Here is a 21,929-nt window from a genome sequence, read left to right on the forward strand (position 1 = left end):
CTAAGGAAACAATAATTCTCTGAACATTATTAATCTCTGGGATGGGGAAAAGCACATAATACTCAGACTTACAGAGAACTGCTGTATAGTAAAAAAACAAACAAGCATTGGCATATCCAATAGGTCTCGCCTTTGGGACCCTATAAGTGTTTCGCCATGCAACAGTTGATGTTGTTGCACCAAGGATATTGTGCTGGATAACTAAACGCCTATAAGGTCCCAAAGGCGAGATCTATTGGCTATGGCAATGCTTGTATATATTTAATGGGAGTTTAAGTGCACTCCTCGGCACTACTGCAGTACATTTAGTGAGACAGTACCCTCACTTCTCAGCACTGCTGCTTTACATTTAATGGAAGAATACTTACACTTCTTAGCACTGAAGCATTTAAGGTAATCGGAGAGCACCTCTAATTCTCAGCATTACTGCAGAACATTTAATGGAAAAGTAGCCCCACTTCTCAGTACTGGTTTTATATATTTGATGGGAGTTTAAGTGCACTCCTCGGCACTGCTGCAGTACATTTAGAGAGAAAGTACCTACACTTCTCAGCATTGCTGCTTTACATTTAATGGAAGAATAATTGCACTTCTTAGAACTACTGCATTTAAGGTAATGGGAGAGTACTGCACTTCTCAGGAGCACACAGATATTCTGGATAGTGATTACTGGTGTTGAACAAGACAGTAACATACATGTCTCAGTCCATTACTCGAGCAGCACAAATAGTCTTTTAGTTATTAATGTCGAGATTTAATATTTCTAATTCACTCTTTCAGCAAGGCAACTGAGGCAATGAGCCTTAGTAAATGCAATCGGTTTCGCCTATGTGATTAATAATAATTTTTTGTTGGATGTTTTAGCTTGGTGGGCAATATAATTTAAATAAACTCCATAAGTGTTACAACTTGTTTATTTTGAAAGCCAATATATTGTGCAGTAACAGGTAGTAATATAAAGTGCAAAATTATAACACATGGCTAAGCCTCATGATAATTGGTCATCGTAGATAGTCAGACTAATAGACAGTAGCGCAGCAGAAACACTCTAAATAAAGACGAGGATGGCATTGATACAATATGCTAATATGTGTAGCAGGCAGTACTTTAAATAATGTGCTTACAAGTGTTGAAGGAAAATGGCAAAATATAAAGGATAATAATAAGCGACACGGTTCACGAACAGTCATGAGACATTAAAACTTGCGAATTAAGCACACAATACTGAAAAAAGGATAAGGGTACAAGGACAAGTGACACAGGCCATAAATAAATGCAGTGCAGAAAATAGGTAATGTGTCATGCAAGTACGGTATAATCTTATCTTCCAACATGCCGCATAGGTTAATATCGGTGATAAAAACAGTTCAAAGATGGGTAGTTATGCACAGGAAAGTGAAGGGTGTTAGATAACCACTCAAATATATGGGCATGTATCGTACCATAACTAGCTGCCACCCATAAAATAAATAAAAAGTAAAGAATACAACTCCTACAAATGCTAGTGTGTGCTGGAGAGGGTAACTCTTTTCTGTGTTCCACGTGTTCTTCCAGGTAAAACTGGTGCTCAAACTTACTATTTGAAAGACGTGTACTTTCATTGATCCTGGATGATACAAAAGATGTTTTCATTCATTTCAGACTTCACTTTCTGTACAAGCACACGCTCATACCTAACATATAGGTTTGTTCAAACATGATCACAGTGTTTCAGCTTCTCCATCGGTAACTCACACTAGAAGGCCCTCAATAACTAACAGATGGATGTTATCCTACACACTTTCCCCAATGTGGCTTTACGCTCCTCAACCAATGCATCAGTCATAATGGCTTAGCTACACTAAACCACAACTTCGGACCTGCCTGAAATGACTTCCTGATTTAAAAAGAAATATAATGCTGCAAAAGCAGGTCACAACAAATAGTTAATTGAAATAGCTTAGATTCTTGAGAAAAAGAGACTTGGCCTTTAACTTCCATTCAAAGAACCGAGATGCACCTTTCTACTGAACTAATGTGTGCTGCATACCTGTGATTGTGGCTACACATCAACTGTGAACAAAGCAAGGGTCTACTTTTGGCCTAGCATCACTAAAACTGACAATTTATCCAAATAATGCAAATGAGATTAACAGAAATCTGACTATAACTCCTCTTCATGTAGCACAGATGGCTCACTCTCAGGATCTAGCAAAATGCTACAGGTGCACTATTCCAAGTGCTCAAACAATAAACAAAAACCTGCTTCCACATGTTCCAATCCCTCAAAAACGAAAACTATTCAAATGTTATATTATTTATCATGTATGTACATTTGTGGTATTTGTATAGCATAAATATATGCAAAAGGCAGTGGTGCGCTCTTCAGCATCAAATGCAAGCAAACAGTCACAGAGTGACAGGAGAAGTAGCTGGATATGTATGTATGTATGTATGTACCTATGTACGTGCTCTCATCAGAAAAATGGCTAATGCTTCTCCAGTACAAGAGATTCTACCCAGAAACTATAATATACCGTTGTAACCTAGCTCCTTATGAAAGTGACCGCTGATCTAGATATGTTTGCATGTTACTGGCTGCTCTACAGTCAACCTCCCAAAAGAACTATTCTTGAAACAGTCGTTTCAAAATTACCTGGTTATCTGGAAACCGCTTTCCTCAGGGATTTCTAATTGGGCATCGCACCAAGCTGGGGTAATAAATCAACATTAAGGAACAGAAAAAAAAACATTTCAAGGGCCAGGGCTGCACAAAGATCCTTCTACATCTACACATTGCCAGTGGTACTGTGAGCTAAGTCATTCTGCTAACTAGGCTGATCACCCTCTGTGATACCAGAGTTGGAATTCAGGTTTAATTCCTTCCTCTCAGCAAGTATAATTAGACTCTTTCTCCAAAAGCAAAATGTTTTTAGGCACATCACAATGCTGTTGCCTTGAGGCCGTTTTTTTCAAAACCATCAGGATTATCACCAACAGTTATATTTTCGACTATCATCTTAGCAAAAGCCCTGCTGTCCTTTAAACTATTTGCCCCGTATAGATCCCACTACAAGCAAATGCTCTCTTATTAAACATGGTACGGTTCAGAAGTGTGCATTTCCTGTCACTGAGGTTTAACCAAGTCCCTGCTTTCATAAAGAAATTAGAACCAAGCTTTTACTAAAGATACCTGTTTATATATTTCAACCGAAGCACAAATGGGTTTGTATTGTCCAGCAACGTTTTAAAGTTCACAGCCAAACAAAGGCCGGCATTTGGATGGAGACGAGAAACGCAGAAAATGCAGCCGTAATGTAAACAGGAGCGTGGGGATTCCATTAGTCCGACTGCGGGGCACAGACCGGGCCTTCATTCTTCATTCTCATTTACAGACCCTCCAGGATTTCGCGATTTCGCGGTTTGCTGCGAAATCGGCACTTTTGTAAAAATGCCACGATTTTTACAAAAGTGCCCGCGAAATCCAAACAAGAGGAGGCAAACATAACCAGTGCTACTTTTTTTGACAATACTGATCCAGCACACAAAACTAGTGTTATAAGAATCTGTACAATAATATACACATTTCAGTTACAATGTAAAGTCATTCAGTAGCAGAATCGTTGGATGTTTTTTTGGGCGTTCAATCTTTATTGAGTTCTTCAAAAAAAATGTAGCCAACGCGTTTCGTCCTCCGCGGACTTCTTCAGGGCAATAAAAATGAACTTTTCGTCAGTATGTAGGGATTCTTCCTTTCAATTTAGTGGTGATTTTTTGGTAATTTTTTAGAGTAGTAATTCTTTTCTTGGTAGGTTTCAAACACATTGGTTTCACAAGTTCGAGTCTCTCCATCGCGTGGCGTCCTTTGTAGAGGCGTCCACGCCTCTACAAAGGACGCCACGCGATGGAGCCGGCTTGAACCATGCTTTTAGCCATTATCATACTGGCCAATTTACCTTGAGAGACTCGAACTTGTGAAACCAATGTGTTTGAAACCTACCAAGAAAAGAATTACTACTCTAAAAAATTACCAAAAAATCACCACTAAATTGAAAGGAAGAATCCCTACATACTGACGAAAAGTTCATTTTTATTGCCCTGAAGAAGTCCGCGGAGGACGAAACGCGTTGGCTACATTTTTTTTGAAGAACTCAATAAAGATTGAACGCCCAAAAAAACATCCAACGATTCTGCTACTGAATGACTTTACATTGTAACTGAAATGTGTATATTATTGTACAGATTCTTATAACACTAGTTTTGTGTGCTGGATCAGTATTGTCAAAAAAAGTTGCAAGTTAGAACAAAAAACTCTTTTTTGTTCTAGGAGATTTAGGGGTAAAAGAATCTCCGATCCGTGTCACCATAAAGAATAACTAAGGCGATATAAAAGATAGGTGCAATCGTGTATATAACCCCTTTCCCCTTTTCTATTTCTTAAAAATAACCAGTGCTACTTGACTTGTAAAATATTCCACTATGGAGTACATATGCTACAATAAGCAAATAAAATATCTTGTACAAACAGGATATTATATAGTGTGTTACCTGGTTACTTCTAAATAATAAACTTGCATAATTACTATTTCGAAGTAAAGAGACCAAATGAATGAACCTTGGTGTAGCTATCAATTCTTGTGACAATGGGGGATGACTGCCATGCACCACTTTGGAGACAACTGAATATACATGTTCAAGACTAGGCGTCACTATAAGCATTCATTTGAAGTCCTTTGCAGTGTTTGTTTACATGGTGGTGTTCCTTGTAATACCCATGAAGCAATAGCAACCCTAAGGAGGGTAAGTTATGCTAGGCCACAACTCACACAGTGTGATATTCACTTTTTCTACACATGGGGCACTCCACGATTTGTTTGTTTTTTAAAATACTCATTCCAGGGGTGTACCGATAGAGGCACTTATTTTATAGCAAACACTATAAGATGAATAAAATATGTATACTAAAAATAATTGTTTTTCTTTATATTCAGGTAGTTTTGCTTCATTACTCTGGTATAAGAGCGGTAGGCCTCATCACTAACACCTAGAGTGTCACACACACTGTTGATAGCAAGGCTCAGCCATAATACACTACCCTGAAGAGGCATTTGACCCTGTTGGGCACCTGAAGAGGCTGAAACATGTTAGAAAATGGATGTGTGAATCATTATATTTAGGAAACATCCAAATGTGATTCCTTTTAATTATACCAACGGTACCCTTAAATAAAGAGAAACATACTCTGGGTTTCCCACTAGGTATTTTTAGTTACTGGATTCTAGCATTTTCAGAGATTCTTATTAAGAACTCCCATTATTGATTGAGTTCCTCATGGTTGGTACGCCTACCCTGAGGTGGATAGCACACCAAGGATTAAGCATGCCACAGTAATGTATGTTAGGTGTCCTCTTCCATTATTGGAGTATCTGATTTCTGTCATGAGATCTAAGATGCATGATCAGAACATTAAGGTCCTACAAACCTGTTGTGTTTACTGTTGTGTTTACATAATTGTATTTTCTTTTAAATCACTCGCTGAACTCACCTTGCATAGCATTATTGTGCCCACCCTAGCCCCGTTCCATCGCGGCTCTGTGCCGTTTGCGTGGAGGGCAGGGTCAGCTCCATCGCGCCTCAGCGCTTGCTCGCCAATCACAAGGGAGCTAGTGTCTCAGCTGGGGGCGGGGCTCAGGATTTAAAATGGCCGGCCGGAAGCGCAGCGGTAGAGCGCAGCGGGAGCGCCGTCTCCGCGCCGAAGCCGTGCCAAAGGGGTGCCAGTCTGCGCCAGTCCGCGCTGGGTCCGTGCAGTGTGCCACCCACGCTGCCCTACAGACATCCAAGGTACACACTTATTCCAGGTCTCAGCTCTTTACTATAGGACACAGCATGCAGGATAGGATTTGCCCTCACTTTGATTTCTGCTCACTCTATAATTTTCCACACGCTGTCTGTCCGAGTTGTGGCTTCACTATCACACCACCCATCTCCCAGCTCCCCGCAGTAGCTCGCCTAGGAGATCATAGCGCTACCGATATAAACTGCATCTTGATAAATGCACGCTCTCTTGTTAAACATAGAAACGATATTGCTGATCTAATAATCAGTCATAACACTGACATTATGTTTATCACTGAGACCTGGGCAGATCTTGCTTCTGGCCCAGATTTTAACATTGCCACCCCAGTCGGCTATCAAGTAACTAGGCTAGATAGACCATCAGGGAAGAGAGGGGGGGGGCTCGCGATTATACAGCGGACTAAGTTCCCAATAAAAACCGAACCACTTATTCTAAACTGCGTTGAGGCTCTCGCCTTTTCCATCTCTCTTTCTCCCATACAAATTTTTAAAGGAATTCTCCTTTACCGACCACCAACATCACGCACACTCTTCCTAAAAACTCTCAACCCGCTACTCGAACCTGTAGCTGCCAATCAAGACTACACCATTCTGGGAGATTTTAACTTCCACTTGGAGAATGAGAAAGATAAGGAATCGCATACGCTGATTTCAGACTTTCGGGCCGCTGGCTTAGAACAGCAGGTCAACTCAGCTACCCACCAAGCAGGACACACTTTGGATGCCTTATTTACTAATAACCCCTACATTACCGTCTCCACAGTGCTCCCTCTCATCTGGACAGATCACTCAGCTGTCAAATTTATAATTCTAGCTAAATCTCACAGAAATACCTACACCAGCACCGGTCCGCCGATCCTGTGTCGCGACTGGAAAAATATTGACGTCACCACTCTACACAACCTCTTGGAATCCTCGATACCCGAGGACAGGCCCGACCCCCAGGAAGCCTCCCAAAACTACCAACACTGGCTACTCAAGGCATTAGACCTACTAGCCCCGCAAAAAGAAACAAAGCCCAACCGCATTAAACCTTCGGCGGCCTGGTTCTCGGAGTCATTACGGCTCGAGAGGCAACGTTGCAGAAACTTAGAGCGGCGATGGCGTAGGAACTATGCCGATCTTGACAAAGTGACATATAAGAACGCTCTGACTAGTTACAGAAAGATGATCACTGCGGCCAAATGTGCCTTCTACAGCACACAAATAACCAACGCTCTTAACTCAAACAAACAGCTGTACCAGGTGGTAAAAGACCTAGCCAACCCCCCTGCCCCACCATCTGTTGAACCATCTCAATCTTTTTGCAACAAGGTGGCAGACTTCTTTCAGGCCAAGGTCAATGACATCTTTAACGAATTTACCACAACATCAACCACTAATACAGTTTGTCGGGAGACTTCCCGCTGTTCACTTAAACCAACTCTGGAGGTCTTTACACCGCCGACCTCCATGACAAAGCTGATAAACACTGTAAAATCGGGATCTTCTTTGGACCCCTGTCCCCCACGCATCATTAAATCAGTCTCAGACCTAATAGCCCCAGTACTTACTAACATCTGCAGAGCCATATTTCAGACAGGCATATTTCCCGAAATTTGGAAAAAGTCTACTGTAACACCTCTCCTGAAAAAACCCTCACTAAATCCCCTAGAGCCGAAAAACTATCGTCCAATTGCCTCCCTCCCTTACCCTTCCAAAATTATCGAAAAGGCGATGAACCAACAGCTGTCAACCTTCATCGACCAAAACGACCTGCTGGACAATACGCAGTTCGGGTTTCGGAAGGGTCATGGGACGGAGACGGCCCTGATCAAAGCAGCTGAGGAGGTCAGGACTATTATGGACAGGGGTGGTACAGCGATTCTGATACTATTGGACTTATCCGCGGCCTTCGACACGGTCGATCATTCTATTTTGATCGACCGTGTCGCCGCCCTTGGCATTCAGGGCAGGGCCAGAGCAACGCTTGCCTCCTTCCTGGCCAATAGGATACAATCCGTGAAGATGGGAAACTTCAGTTCCCCTGACTTCACTCTTCCGTGCGGTGTCCCCCAGGGATCCTCGCTAAGTCCGACACTCTTCAACATCTATGTGTCGGACTTGGCGAGGGTAATAAAGTCATTCGGCATAGGGCTGACATCGTATGCCGATGACACACAGCTGATCTTGGAAATACATAAAAATGGAGAAGCTGTGGCAGCTAACTTCCAGGCAGGCATGAAGGCAATCAGTACATGGATGAATCGGAACTGCTTAAAGCTGAATTCCGACAAAACGGAGGTACTGGTTTTTGGCGAACTAACTCCGTCTTGGTCTCCGGTCTGGTGGCCTTCTGAACTGGGTACACCTCCACCGCCAGTTGCCAAGGTGAAAAACTTGGGCGTGCTTTTTGACAGCAGGCTGACGTTCCTTGGCCATGCTAATGCCGTGGTATCGGCTTCGTTTTTCACCTTGAGAATGGTGAAGAAACTGCTTCCGTTTCTTCCTCCTACCGCTGGCAAAACGCTGATGTCCTCCTTGGTACTATCCAAGGTGGATTATTGTAATGGCTTACTGCTTAATGCACAGGAGCAAGTTGTGAATAAGTTACAGCTTGTTCAAAATGCTGCCGCGAGGGTCCTTCTGGGGATACCAAAATACGCCTCTATCTCCCCTATAATAAGAGAGCTTCACTGGCTACCCATAAGAAGCAGGATAAAGTTCAAGGCCATGTGTATAACCTACAAGGCCTTGAACAATAACGGTCCTGACTTCTTCAAAAACGCTTTCAAAATTTATAAGCCCAGTCGAACTCTACGGTCATCTACAGTCCAACAGCTCCAAATCCCCCCAACAAAAAAGGCAACTTGGGGAGATAGACGATTTGTAGTGGCTGCATCCAAACTGTGGAACCAGATTCCATCTCAGATCAAGGAACATACCTCGCTGTTTTCCTTTCGAAAACACCTTAAAACATGGCTTTTTAACCAGTAACATCCTCTAACAACCATGTAATCTGTATGCATTAGCGCCGAGACACCGGAAGGTATTTGTGCGCTCTAGAAATTTTAAAAATAAATAAATAAATAAATACTACATAAGATTGGGAGGCTGTGCATAGACGCCTTTCTTCTCACTCTCCCTTTAGTGTAAAACCAACTTGATCTGAGCCAGTGTTACAATTTAATGAGTACCTTACGAACATTCTCCTGGTCACTTGGTCTAAGCAGTGCTCAGCACCTGCATTCAGCTGACATGTGGCCATTCAGCATAGTACACCCCCTGGTTCCCCTGAGATTGTGATGAACCATCCAGTGCCGGCTGGCAGGGAACAGGGGTAAAACCACTTACCTCCTCACAGCAGCTAGCTGCACTCTCCTCCATCGCTGCTTCGACCCAGAAGGAGGAAGCACACAGGCTCCCTTAAGCAATTCAACGTTGTGATTGGTCTGAGCATCGTGGTTTGGCTCTCAAATGGGGGACTGGGAGCCTGGGCATGTTCTCCACCCAGGCTGTGTATTGCTGCCCAGTGGAGAACATGCTAAGTGCGCATGACTGTTTGACCGGCCCAAGACGGCCGGCCAAACAGTCATGTGCACTTAAGGGCATGAACCACTCTTCCTTCCTGTGACAGACATCATCCCCGCCCGCCCTAACCCAGCCCCGAAGCTCTGAGAAATAAAAAGATAATATCTGTATATGGCTTAAATACTCTTATAAATAGGTGGCAAGAATAAATTAGTGTCTACATTGTAAATAAACCAAATATACATAGCTTCTTGTTGTTCATTCACTCAAAAAACAAAGATATCTGTGTTTGTTGTAGGAAAAATGGCCCAATAAAATGCCTCAAAAGTGCAGGTAAATTTCCATATTTGTGCCGCTAAATTTCCATTTTTGTGCTGCTAAATTCGCTAATCCATGCCGCTATATCCTGGGGGGTCTGCCTTTAGTGAGTGGGGATAAAAGAAATGTAAACTTCAAAGTGGCATGAAGTGCCAAGCAATGCGCATCTCCAAAGACGCCATGCCTCTGAAAAACACGCTGCCTGAAATAACCTTTCTATATAGCATTTGGAGCAGAAGCTGTTATGAGTGCCATCTTTAATGCTGCCAAACAACTTCTGATTTCCAATACAAACATCCAGCGCAAATCGGGGTGGCTTTACTAATAAGCTTGTATTTCTACCCAAATGAACACTTTTTATCTATATTCGGATAATGAAAGACTAGAGAAAACATAACTGTTGGACTTGGCCCGTCTGGCAGGTCCACCCCTGAAGTTTTGTGCTTATTATATGTGTCCGGGGGATGGTGATTCCCCTCCTGAGTGTGTGTGTGGTGAGAGAGACCTGCCGCCCATAGGAATGCATGGGGGATGTATGTGGCTCGGGTAGTTCCTGAGGTGGGGGGGCGTGCCGGGCCGTGTTTGGTATGTGTGCGCTCGTGAGGTTGAATGCTACAAGATGATGTATGCGGCATGCGTGTGGCTAGAAGGGAAGGGCCACTTCTAGACCTTGGTGTATGTGTGCAGTAGGTGTGCTGGTGCCTGAGTGGCTGAAGCCGGCTGGGCCCTACCCCACCAGGCTGGCCCCACACCCCCGGGGGTGCGTCCAGTGTCCCTGGCCTGGCCAGCACCAAGAAATTCCTTATAACCAGTTCCAGCTGGTTCTCTCCCTGCCTGCCCCTTTTGGAGACAAAGGGAGCTCCTGTATAAAAGGAGGGTGGGCCCTTTTCTCTCTCTCTTCTTCTTCCTGCTTGGGACCCTGCCAGGGTCGTGCTGCTGCTTGGGCTCAGGGAAGGGCGTGCCTCCCTGGGCCCTGCCCTGCTCCTGGACTACTGGGGTCCCTTTTCCCTTCTGAGCGCTGATATGCTCCACCTGAGCCCCTGGGCTCTTCCTGACCTTGCTACTTTTCCCCTAGCGCTTGGGAGCGCTGTTCCGCTGACCTAGCGCCGAGGAGCGCTGGCTCCTGCCTCTAGTGTTTGGAGCGCTTCTTTCAGGTGGCCGGCGCTGGGAGCGCTATACCCTACAAGCCGGGGCCTACCCGGCGCTGTCCCCGTTCTAGTGAAGTGCCGCTTCATTTCCCCAGCGAGTGCCTTCTTCGCCTACTTGCCCCCGTGATTGCTATCCGGATAGAGGGAGCCTGAACCCTCGTCAATTCCCCCGAGCTCACCGCCGCCGCCCGGGACCCTCGTGACGTCATCCCCGGGCCGCGCTGGTATTGGGCGCCGGCCCGGGATTCCCCTGTCACGTGGTCCCCCAGGCCGCGCCGTGATTGGCTGCCGGCCCGAGGAAAGGAAGGAGGCCGGCCGATGGAGTGCGTCGAGGCCGGAGCCGCGGGAGCCTACTCCGCGCTCCTGCCCTGCCCCGAGAAGCTGCCGACACCCCCCCGGGACTCCCGAGAGTGAGGGAGGGCCCCGGGGAGCAACGAGAAGCCGGCGCAGCAGCAGAGACCGGCGCGTCTGACCGGTGAGTGCTGCAGTGCGCGAGAGGGAGGAGGGGCGTCGGGCACATTATCGGTGCTCGCCCCTCCCCCGAGTGAGTCCCCAGTCGTACCCTGAGGCCCGTGGGGCCCCCAGTGATGCCGGGTCCCCCGACGGGGACCCCGCCTGCCCTACCTTGCCTCCTGGGCCCCCGAGAGGCTCCGCCCTTGTCCTTCGAGCCCGAGAGGCTCCACCATGGCTCTTGGTTCTACGAGCCCGGAGAGGCCCCACGTGCCCCACATTTCCTCGAGCCCCGAGGGGCTCCATCTTGGGCCCTTGCCCTGCCGAGCCTGCTAGGCTCACGCCCCGCATCTTTGTTCTTGAGCCCTAAAGGCTCCCTGCATGGCGCTCATTCCTGCTGAGCCTGCGAGGCTCCACCCCTGTCCCTGTGGTCCGAGCCTGCGAGGCCCCAACCTGTGCCCTCATCATTTCAGCTGCCCAGCACTTCGTGGGCAGCTGCCACGTTTAGGCTGATGGTAGGCTACCTGCAGCCTACCCTGACATTGAGACTCTAAGGCGCCCCTGCCCCAGGACGGTCATCTGGCCTAGGGGGTGCTACTGACTAATATCAATGTGATGCTGAGAATTACTATGTGTTGCCCTGCTGATTTACTATGTGTTGCCCTGCTGATGGGGGCCTCTGTTGTGTTATGTACCTTGTCGTTTCCCTCCTGAGTACCCGATGTCTCATGATTGTGATCCCTGGTCAGAGTGAGTTCTACTGCTAGTTCTAGGAAGCTCCCAGGAGATATGTGTTCTAATGCCAGTTCCATCAGATGCGTACCACTGGCAGTGGTCCCTTGGCCCTGCCCGGTACCTTTTCCCTGGTAACCCCTGCCGTGCCTTGAGCCCCTTGTAAAGTGTATGTTCCTATGTGTCCTGTCTAATACAAAGACTATTTTCATATATACTTCGTGTGGAGTTCCTTTTGTGGGAGGCCTGGGATGTTGCTGTTGGTGGGTGCGTGCGCAAATGCTTCACACATGTCCTCCGAGATAGGCCTGACTGCCCGCGCCGCGTTACCTAGAGGGCGAGCAGGGGTCGACTTTATATAGGAGTGGCGGTCTCTGACTGGCTGTGGCGCAAGCCCTGGCCGGCCGGGGGTCCCATTTCTTACAATAACAGTCTAGCCTAAACTATGCAGTTTGCATGCTGCTCCTTGCGACCAGTTCATAGCTCACTGTGCTATATTGGGGTTGTAACTTATGAACTGCAAGTAACAGAAGGATCTCTGTGACAAAAGCAGTTACCCACTGAACTGTCTGCATTACATGCAGTTCGGTAGTTTGCGTGCCACAACTGTGTCACAACTTCTTTGCAGCAGGCATATTAACCCTCTGCGCTACTTTATCATTAGTGGAAACCGTCACTAGGCAAAAGATCTCTGTCCAGCAGGAATGCTGAAACAATGCACAATCAATGAATATAGTGACTATTGTGCAACTTGTCCACTGTATATGTGGCAATATAGAGTGTAAAATAAATGCTTCCTTTTCCATGTACCCAAGGAGTGGGGATGGTACTTAACTGGTGATATCTGTTTTCAAAATTAATACAATTATTTTAAAACGGCGCATACATTCTAGGTTGGGACGTAAGAGCAACTGACATAGTCCAGTAGTGTAAATAAAAAATGGCATGTACCAGAAGCATGATAGCTGATGAAATAAACTTAGTATGCGACACTGTAAAGGTCATCCAGAGAGGACATATTTCAAAACTTGCCAACGTAATTGGAATGCTGAAGCATGAGTCTGGCTGTTCTGAGTGGGTAATGCCCCTCCACTGATGGCAAAGGAGACTTGTTAGTTGCGAGTCTGAGAAGCATACACAAAAGCTGTCACGGTGTGATGCTCCCGGGATGTTGTTAACGTGAAACACTATGAGGCAAAAGTAGCAGCCCTGAAGCAAGAGGCACAATAGGGACCGGCTGGCCATGCTGGAAGTAAATTGGGCTCAGTCAAATGGCAACATATCTGATGAGGCGACAGTGGAATGTTAAGAGTTTACACTTTCACACGTCATTCAGTGCCTACATCGCACAGTTCTTTTCTTGAGAAACGTAAGAATCTGATTGGTATTGTCCAAACAGGGCACATCATTTCGGTGCAAGCTGATTAAGATGTGATTTTAAAATATTTGTAAGACACAAGCCACGGAATAGTTATATCCACCTCTACGTGCAGGCTCCTCCTGGGCCCGAAGACTATGGGATAGATGTATCAAGCCTTTTGCGATAAGCAAAGGCCGAAATTCGGCGAATTTCGGCCTTTGCGAATCGCAAAAGGCTTTTTTGCATTTTTTGAAATGTATCACAAGATCGCAAAATAAGGAATCGCAAAAATTTGCGATTTCTTATTTTGCTTAAATGCGATGTATGTGGGTTTTAGAAATTGCGAATTTGTATTAAGAAATCCCAAATTACCACCAACTTGTAGTTGGTGGTAATTTGCATTAAAAATGCCCTATTTTGCATTTGTGAAGGTGGCATGTATGTGCGCCATATGCACACACATGTAAATTTCAGGGGTGCAGCAGGGTGTCTGTGAGACACCCCTGCACCCTTGAAATTGTTCTCAATTTGCGAATTCGCAAATTGCGATTCGCAAATTAGGAAATATTTCACAATCATTCCTATGGGCATCCTGGCCCATAAGAATGCATGGGAAATTATTCCTTAATTGCAATTCGCAAATTGCGAATTCGCAAATAAGGAAGACTAAGAAATCGCTAGAAAATAGCGATTTTCTACATACATTCCATTTTGCGATTTCTAAATAGCGATTCCTTAAAAATCGCTATTTAGACATCGCAAAATACAATCTTGATACATCTACCCCCATGTCACTGAGGAGGGCACCGGAACTCAGGCCACTTGTGCTAAGACAACAGCCGCTCCCTCGCAGTGCAGCGAGAGGTGCACCGCTGAAACCAGTCATACCGAAGAGTGCGGCTGCCTGCGGAGTATGTGTGATGGAACCTGCAACCAAATGATCCACTATTTCACGGCTCCCCTCTCCTCTGCTAAACAGTATCAGTCTGCGCTGTGCTGGATCGAGTGTGCAGGGATCTGAAATCCTTGTCTCATTGGAGACGCTATTCGTTTGCCTTTTCAGAGATCACTGTTCGGTTCATATCGCCGACGGTAGGTGCCTTTTGCTGATGTTATTTCAAATATGCGATTAAACAAAAATTTAAAACAATTAATAATAATAGCAGTGGGCAACCAGGCACTGATTGCAAATTAAACTGGTAGCGCAGTCATGCATCAAGTAGCAACTAAAATATGCAACACTGGAGTGTTTATTGAAAGTAATATAGTACTTCGAGGTGTGATTAAGCTGTGAGTATGCTAAATTAGCCGGTAGCTGTAAAGTCAAGTGCAGAAGGCAGCAGGAGATAATAATCCTCCGACATCAGTTCCAGTCTGTGCACAAGTAATGATGTGCTGGTTCAGTGCACAAGTAACGGTGTCCAGGGCAGGCTCAGAAGGCAGCTTCAAGACTCGTGCCTCGCCTCCAGGGAGACAAGACAAGGCAGGAATCAGAAGGATTCGTTTTGCAAGTATGAGCCGTGGCAGGAAACTGCCCACGTCTGCCCTCTGGGGGAGAAAGTTGCAACGATACGAGCCAATGCCGTGACAGACAACCCGCGAAAGCCCTGCCCTAGCCTAAATGCGGCCCAGCCACAGAGGGTCGGAGGGGAGAATCATCGGGGAACTCCAGGGCCGCCAACTGCAAACCTGACTGAAGCTGTCCAATGCAAGCAATTTATTTGTAAATGATTATAGTGTGAGGGTATCCAGGCGCTATTGGAATGTCCTTTTTTGACACCGATATGCGCCGTAACCAGACGTCTCAACACGTCCGGGGGCAGGAACCTTTAGGCCAACAGAGAGCAGCCGGGAGGCCAGGGAAACTGCCATAGCGCATATAACCAGCACGCGTCTCGCACCTGAAAGTTTAAAAAAATTAAACTAATAGCCGCGCTGCCGTGAAAGTGACACGGCCCACGCGGTGCGAAAGTGAAAGGAAAATGAAGCTGACGAGGTGGGATCGGGAGAAGGCAGGGGATAGGGGAGGGGATTCACACGTGCGCTGAAAAACACATGGCAGCTGTGCACGTCGCACGCGCTTGTGCGTGTAACCACAAGCTGGTGACCGGCAAAAGCCTATGGGTAGCACTTTTAAAACCCAGCTACTAACTGTCTTGCCAGAGCACAGCGCATGCACTGGCTCAGACGAGACTTAAAAAAACCACTAGTGTTACTGAAACTTGCAGACGTGCATGTGCGACTTGGTCATTGATGTCAAAGAAGCATCGCCTCCGATATGCATCGACACTTGACAAGTGTCTAGAAATGTCATAATGTGCTCACAATGTGCAAGCTGCTATTCAACAAACCCAACTGCATCCTTCCTCAGTCCCCCTCCACCCTTTCTCTTTCCCCCAAGGAAAGAAAGAGAGAGCGAGGTGAACACTATTCTGTGGTTCTACCAAAACGAAGACAAAGTTCCAGGAAGGAAAAGATCCGTAACGTAGAGGTTGGGTATGAGAAGAAAGGAAGCAAGATGAGGCAAAACACCGAAAGGCCTCTCCTGCCGCATTTTCCTTGATCCGTGAGGAGTTTTGCGGGTGCCTGGTTGAGGGAAGATGTCAAGAAGAGGCTGTTCACTCTCCCCGCAGCTCATTTAATGTCTCGCCCTCCATCAGTGGCGCCTTCCAATGACGTCAGTCTATTCTCACGAGAGTGACTCGACCACCGGTCACCTCCAAATTGCTGTCTGTGGAGTGTTAGACGGGGACCTGGAGGGTCGGCCGAGCACAAGGGAGAGGCCTCCAGTGAGGACCGTCTCTAGCGATCGCACAGACAGGTAACTTCCCCCCCACAGATGGACACCACACGAAGATCAGGGTAACACCTTTTATAGGCAATTCTTGGAGTAGGGTGGTACGATACAAGGCGATCAGGACACAATGGTCCTCTCAATTCTAGTCTCTAGTAGGGGAAGGGGGTAGCGGGACAGTCTTGGTACCCACAGGTACTGAGGTGTAACGGTGGTAGCTCACAATCCTCGAGCTCGGTGTTCGGACGGGTCAGACCGCGGCAGCGCCAGCAGGTCCCGAAGAGGTCGTAGGTGGCAACGGGCCACGGCAGCGCCAGCAGGTCCCAACGAGGATGAAGGTTACAACGGGCCGCGGCAGCGCCAGCAGGTCCCACGAGGATGAAGGTTGCAGAGGGCCGCGGCAGCGCCAGCAGGTCCCACGGGGATGAAGGTTGCAGAGGGCCGCGGCAGCGCCAGCAGGTCCCACGAGGATGAAGGTTGCAGAGGGCCGCGGCAGCGCCAGCAGGTCCCACGAGGATGAAGGTTGCAGAGGGCCGCGGCAGCGCCAGCAGGTCCCACGAGGATGAAGGTTGCAGAGGGCCGCGGCAGCGCCAGCAGGCAGGACAATAGTTCACAAGGCAGGGCTGTGGCAGCGCCAGCAGTCCGTCAAGGATGAGTTCGTCGCGGTGTCTCTCGACTCCAGGATACAACTGCCTTCCTGTCCTGGGGCTGCCTTAGTTATAGGTCTGGCGCCCTTTGATGTCCGGACCCTCGCTCTTGGAGGTCGGGAGGTCTGGGATGAGGGAGTCCAGACACCCAGCAGGGGGGTGGAGCCAGCGCCCGAGGAGGCTGGGGGTGCTCGGCACCTGGCGGGGGAGAGCCATCGACACTTCTTACTCCCATTGACCTGCCAAGTGGGCCGTTCACCTCCTGGGTGGAGGGTGGTGCCGGGATGTCGGGGCCTGGCCAGGCCCAGGGTTGGGGTCGGGCTGAGGCCGCACGGCCGCGTGGTGCCGTGTCCAAGATGGCGGCTGGGCCGGGCAATGGTGCTGACGGTGGCCCGGGCCCTGTCCTGCGGGGAGGGAGCGAGCCCTTCATGTGGCCTGTCCAACAGATATGATTTGGGTCTCAGATTTTATTTTTGATAAATGCTCAATGGCTATATATCCAAGGGTGACTTCGGATCATAATCCGATTTCTTTAACTTTTGATGCTGCATCCGAAGAATTTTCCCCTCGACTCTTTTCGTTCCCAAGATATCTGTTCGCCGACTCTGTATTTATAAATCAACTTAAAGAGCATATAAAAGAATTTATTGACATAAATATACATTCTAGCTTATCATTGATAGTTTGGGATGCTTGTAAAGCAAGTATTCGAGGATTCACACAGCAATATATCTGGCGACAAAATAAGGAACGCCGAAAGTTACAGGAAGACAGGCTTGGAAAAATCCGCGACATTGAACTTCAAGTGGCAGAAGCACTTTCTGGTGGGGCATTGAACATAGATGCACTTAATCTTAAACTAATTGAACATAAAACTGCATTAAAAGAGGTCCTTAGGGTTAAGAGTGTTCACAAATTAAAGAAATATCAACTTGATCAATATGAAAGCGGGGACAAAATTGGTAAGCTTCTGGCCTACAAAGTTGCTGAAGATCGCTCTCAGAATATGGTTAAAGAAATTAAAGGGGATAATAATCAACTACTCTGCGATTCTAAATCAATACTACAACAATTTGCTTCTTTTTATCACAAGTTATATACACCCGAGAATGCTATCTCGGATGATAGTATTAAGAACTATATAGAGTTAAATACGGTTAAAAAACTAGCGCCAGAACAATCTTTACAATTAGCGGCTGATATTGCAGCTTCAGAAATTAGGGATGCCATTAACTCCCTAGCAACCGGTAAGGCCGTAGGGGAGGACTCTATTCCTTTGGAATTATATAAATGCTGCATGGAGGAATTGATACCTTTACTGACTGATGTGATCCGCGCTATTGGCAATGGTCAACAAGCTCCCAAAACTTGGAATCTAACTCAAATTATCTTCTTCTTAAAAAAGGGTAAACCTCCACAAGAGAGAGGATCTTATAGGCCAATCTCGCTTATCAACTGCGATGCGAAAATCTTCGCCAAAATATTAGCTAGGAGGTTGGCGCCAGTAATGTCTCAGCTTGTTTCTTGTCAACAACATGGATTCATTCCAAAAAGAGACACTACAGCTCACATCAACATGGCCATTTCTGCTTTTGATGCTGCACGGATTCAATCCGCCCCACTCGGGATGATTTTATTGGATGCAGAAAAAGCATTCGACCGAGTGGGGTGGGATTTCCTGTGGGGGGTCTTACAAGCATTCGGTATTAAAGGTCAAATTCTGAAATGGATACGATCGCTTTATGATACCCCTATGGGTAAGGTATCTTATATGGGAAAATGCTCTCCTATATTCCCAATCAAGAGGGGGACAAGACAGGGGTGTCCTTTATCACCCCTGCTTTTTGCTTTAGGTATAGAACCCTTCTTAATTGCACTGCAACGCCAAGCTTTAATTTGCCCTTTTTTCAATGGCCTAAATAAACTTGATATCACTGTGTATGCGGATGATATTGCAGTTTTCTCCTCTGATGTCGCTCAAGCAATGAAAGGTATTTTAATTGAAGCTGGTAAATATGGTCTAGTTTCTGGATATAGACTCAACACTAATAAAACGCAAATTGTTATGAATTACCACTCGCCTTCCCCCATCACAGGCATATGTGGTGTCGCAACTTATTTGGGCATTAAAATATCCTCGAATATTGACTCCATTGTAGCATTAAATTATGAATCATTGCTAAAAGAGACTGCTATGCAATTTAAGAAATGGCATAAATTGCCATTAAGTATCATCGGTCGAATAAATTTAATTAAAATGAAAATCTTGCCTAAGTACTTATATTTATTCCGAGCGATTCCCCTACGGGTCAATAATTCGTACTTCTCTAGATTAGAGGGGAATATTAGTAGTTTTATATGAGGGTACAAAAAAGCCCGACGTGCTGTTTCTTTACTTAAATTTCCTTTCAACCAAGGTGGATTGGCTCTCCCCGATTTTAAGCTTTATTATTGGTCGTCTTTCTTGATTCGTCTTCGCAGTTTAATAGTTAATGATAAATGTTTTTATTTTCACTAATTCTTACTCGGACAGGATGTTAATATGTTTCTGTATAGGCTAAATGACCCTAACTATTTTAAAAGGGTTAAATTCAAGACGGTACGTGATACTGTCCATATCTGGCGTTCTATCAAGTCTAAGTGTAATGTTCCACATCTACATAGTAAAACTCCCTTGTGGGGCAATCCGGGCTTCCCCTCAATTTTTCATGACACCTCTTGCCTAATATTCGCAGATTCTGGCATTAGACTTTTGGGAGATGTATATGATCATCAGGGATTTATGGCATTTGAACAAATGAAGCTATGTTATAATCTACCTGAACTGGCCAGGTTTAAATATTATCAGATCAAGGACTATTTGGTGAGGAAATTAGAACTCACAATGGTAGGAGATTCCTCCCTCTGGGACTGCCTCTACAGAGAGGTAGACAAATCTATGATTAGCTTGGGATATAAGATTCTTTTTGGCTTTAACATTAATGATGTAGCTAAGTTAACCGAGAAATGGAATAAAAAATTGGCTTTGATCCTACCATCTGACCTAGTTCCTTCATCTTTTAAAAGTTTGAATCTGGCAGTTCAATCTTCTAGCCTAAAACTGCAAATGTTTAAAACCATTTGTCAATTATACCATACTCCCGAGAGAATTCTTAAATGGACAACAAATAACAACTTTGGGGATCGTACGAAATGTCCTAAATGCGATTTGAGCGGTGCTGATATTATCCACATGTTCTTTTCTTGCTCTCATCTCAAGGATTATTGGGATGGTATAACTAAGGTGGTTTCTGATAGACTTGGTCAAAATATCGTATTATCACCCACTGATGTTCTGGTGGGTATTTGTGGAGGCACTGCACTTAGGGACTTGTTGAATATCTTAATTACCTGTGCAAGACTTACTATTGCTAGAGTCTGGATTCAAAAAAACCCGCCTACGGTTATGGAATGGTGGAGCCTAGTCAAGGAAACATACAATATGGAGGTTGCACTTGCTGCTTCAAGGGGTATACAAGCTAAACTCAAAGTTGACCGAATATGGGGTTTGCTTATGGCGGAATAATAACATATGGCATTGCCGGGAGTGTTTCTTCTATAGTATGGAACAATTTTTCTCTCTGTTTCATCTCTTTTTCTTTCTGTATGACCCCTTCTATGTTTATTACTTATGGAATATCTAATGTTCTTGTATAGAAATCGACTAATTCTGTTAGTGATGAACTTTTTTTTTTCTGTTCTTGTACTTTTCATGTGTCCATTTGATGCAAATAAAGATATTTTAAAAAAAAATGAAATACATGTTATAGTTTAGTGAACTAACTATAACTTACGCTCCCTTATGCACTGCTTATGACTTCACATATTACATCACTCATGACATATCAAATTACATTATTGCTGACATACAACTCTCATGACATTTCAGGATTTGGACTCAATGCCTATGCTTCTCCTAGGCCCTGCACCCAACCCACTGCAAGCATCAAACCTCTACTGCACATAATCTTCATCCATGTGTAGTACAAGTTTGACACCGGGCTTAGCCAGTGGCCACAGCCTGCATCCACCCTTCCACAGCCTGCCACTCCTAACCATGCATTGACTTTGAACAGACACAGTGGAGGTTGTCTGTAAGGCCTGGTGTCACGCCAAAATGTGCTCCCAACTTACAATGGGGTTGCTTATGTTGTCGTAAAATAGTTGCATTCCAGAAGGCCCACATAGTCCTTTCATTCTTCGTTGTTAAGCTAAAAAAAAGTGCTATTGAGATGGTCGTAAAGAGAAGCATGTTGACAGCAATGCTAAATTCCGTAAGGTTGCAGCAGCAAGCGTATGTAAATGTATTACAATAACGTACATATTTGAAATTTCCAATAATCAAGCTGATCACTAACGAGAGTCTATAACATTAGACTTGACGTATAGTTTGGATGTATTTATTTGTAAGCACCACAGTGCTGCTGTTCATAATTATGGTATTCTGACTTTGCATGGACATCTTAGCAATTAACGAATATTATTGCCTTATTAAAAAAAAAGTAAATAAACGTTTGATTCGAATAAAACGTAAAATTGCAAAAAAGCACAGTAAAACATTTTTTACGTGTTTCAGAAGGCCGGTGAATTTTGTTTCACTCGAGTGGTTGGTGGCATGATGTGCTTCCGGTTTCTTTTGGGTCTCGCTAGACTTTAGCCGTGTGAGGGAAGAGAGACAGGATACATCCGAGTCCTGTGATAGCTTGCACCTTTCCCCAAACGTAGTGCCGTAAAGGAAAATGATGCCCCCGCTGCCGAACGTGAAGATGCCCCCCCCCCCCCTATGTCTACCATATGTATTTTACAGATTTTCATTGTCCTTTGGGCGGACTGGGGGCCCGCTGGCATCGAAGATTTGTTGGCACCGGTGTGCTCTAGGAAAGGTGCCTCCCGTGTGTCTTACCTGTGAATAGTTAGGTTTGTGAGCATTTGAGCTCAGTTTTCTAAGCCTCTGCCCCCGAACTCGGTTTAATCTGTTCAGTGGCTTCATCCTAGTGCCACAAATAGCGGAAGGTCACGAGGCCACTCGTCTCGCCATAAGCCTGAGTATGTTTCTTCCCCTTCTCAGGAAATTTGAATGTGCACCTCTAGCAGGG

General features: G+C 45.6%; 1 protein-coding gene across 1 annotated transcript in view; it reads left to right on the forward strand.

Moving 5' to 3' along the window:
- Window positions 1–21,929, forward strand: part of SMIM14 (small integral membrane protein 14) — a 388,157-nt gene that overhangs the window by 125,766 nt on the left and 240,462 nt on the right. The gene's annotated exons all lie outside the window — the stretch shown is intronic.

The sequence above is a fragment of the Lissotriton helveticus genome, chromosome 2_2 (assembly GCF_964261635.1).
Source record: "Lissotriton helveticus chromosome 2_2, aLisHel1.1, whole genome shotgun sequence".
NCBI lineage: Eukaryota > Metazoa > Chordata > Amphibia > Caudata > Salamandridae > Lissotriton > Lissotriton helveticus.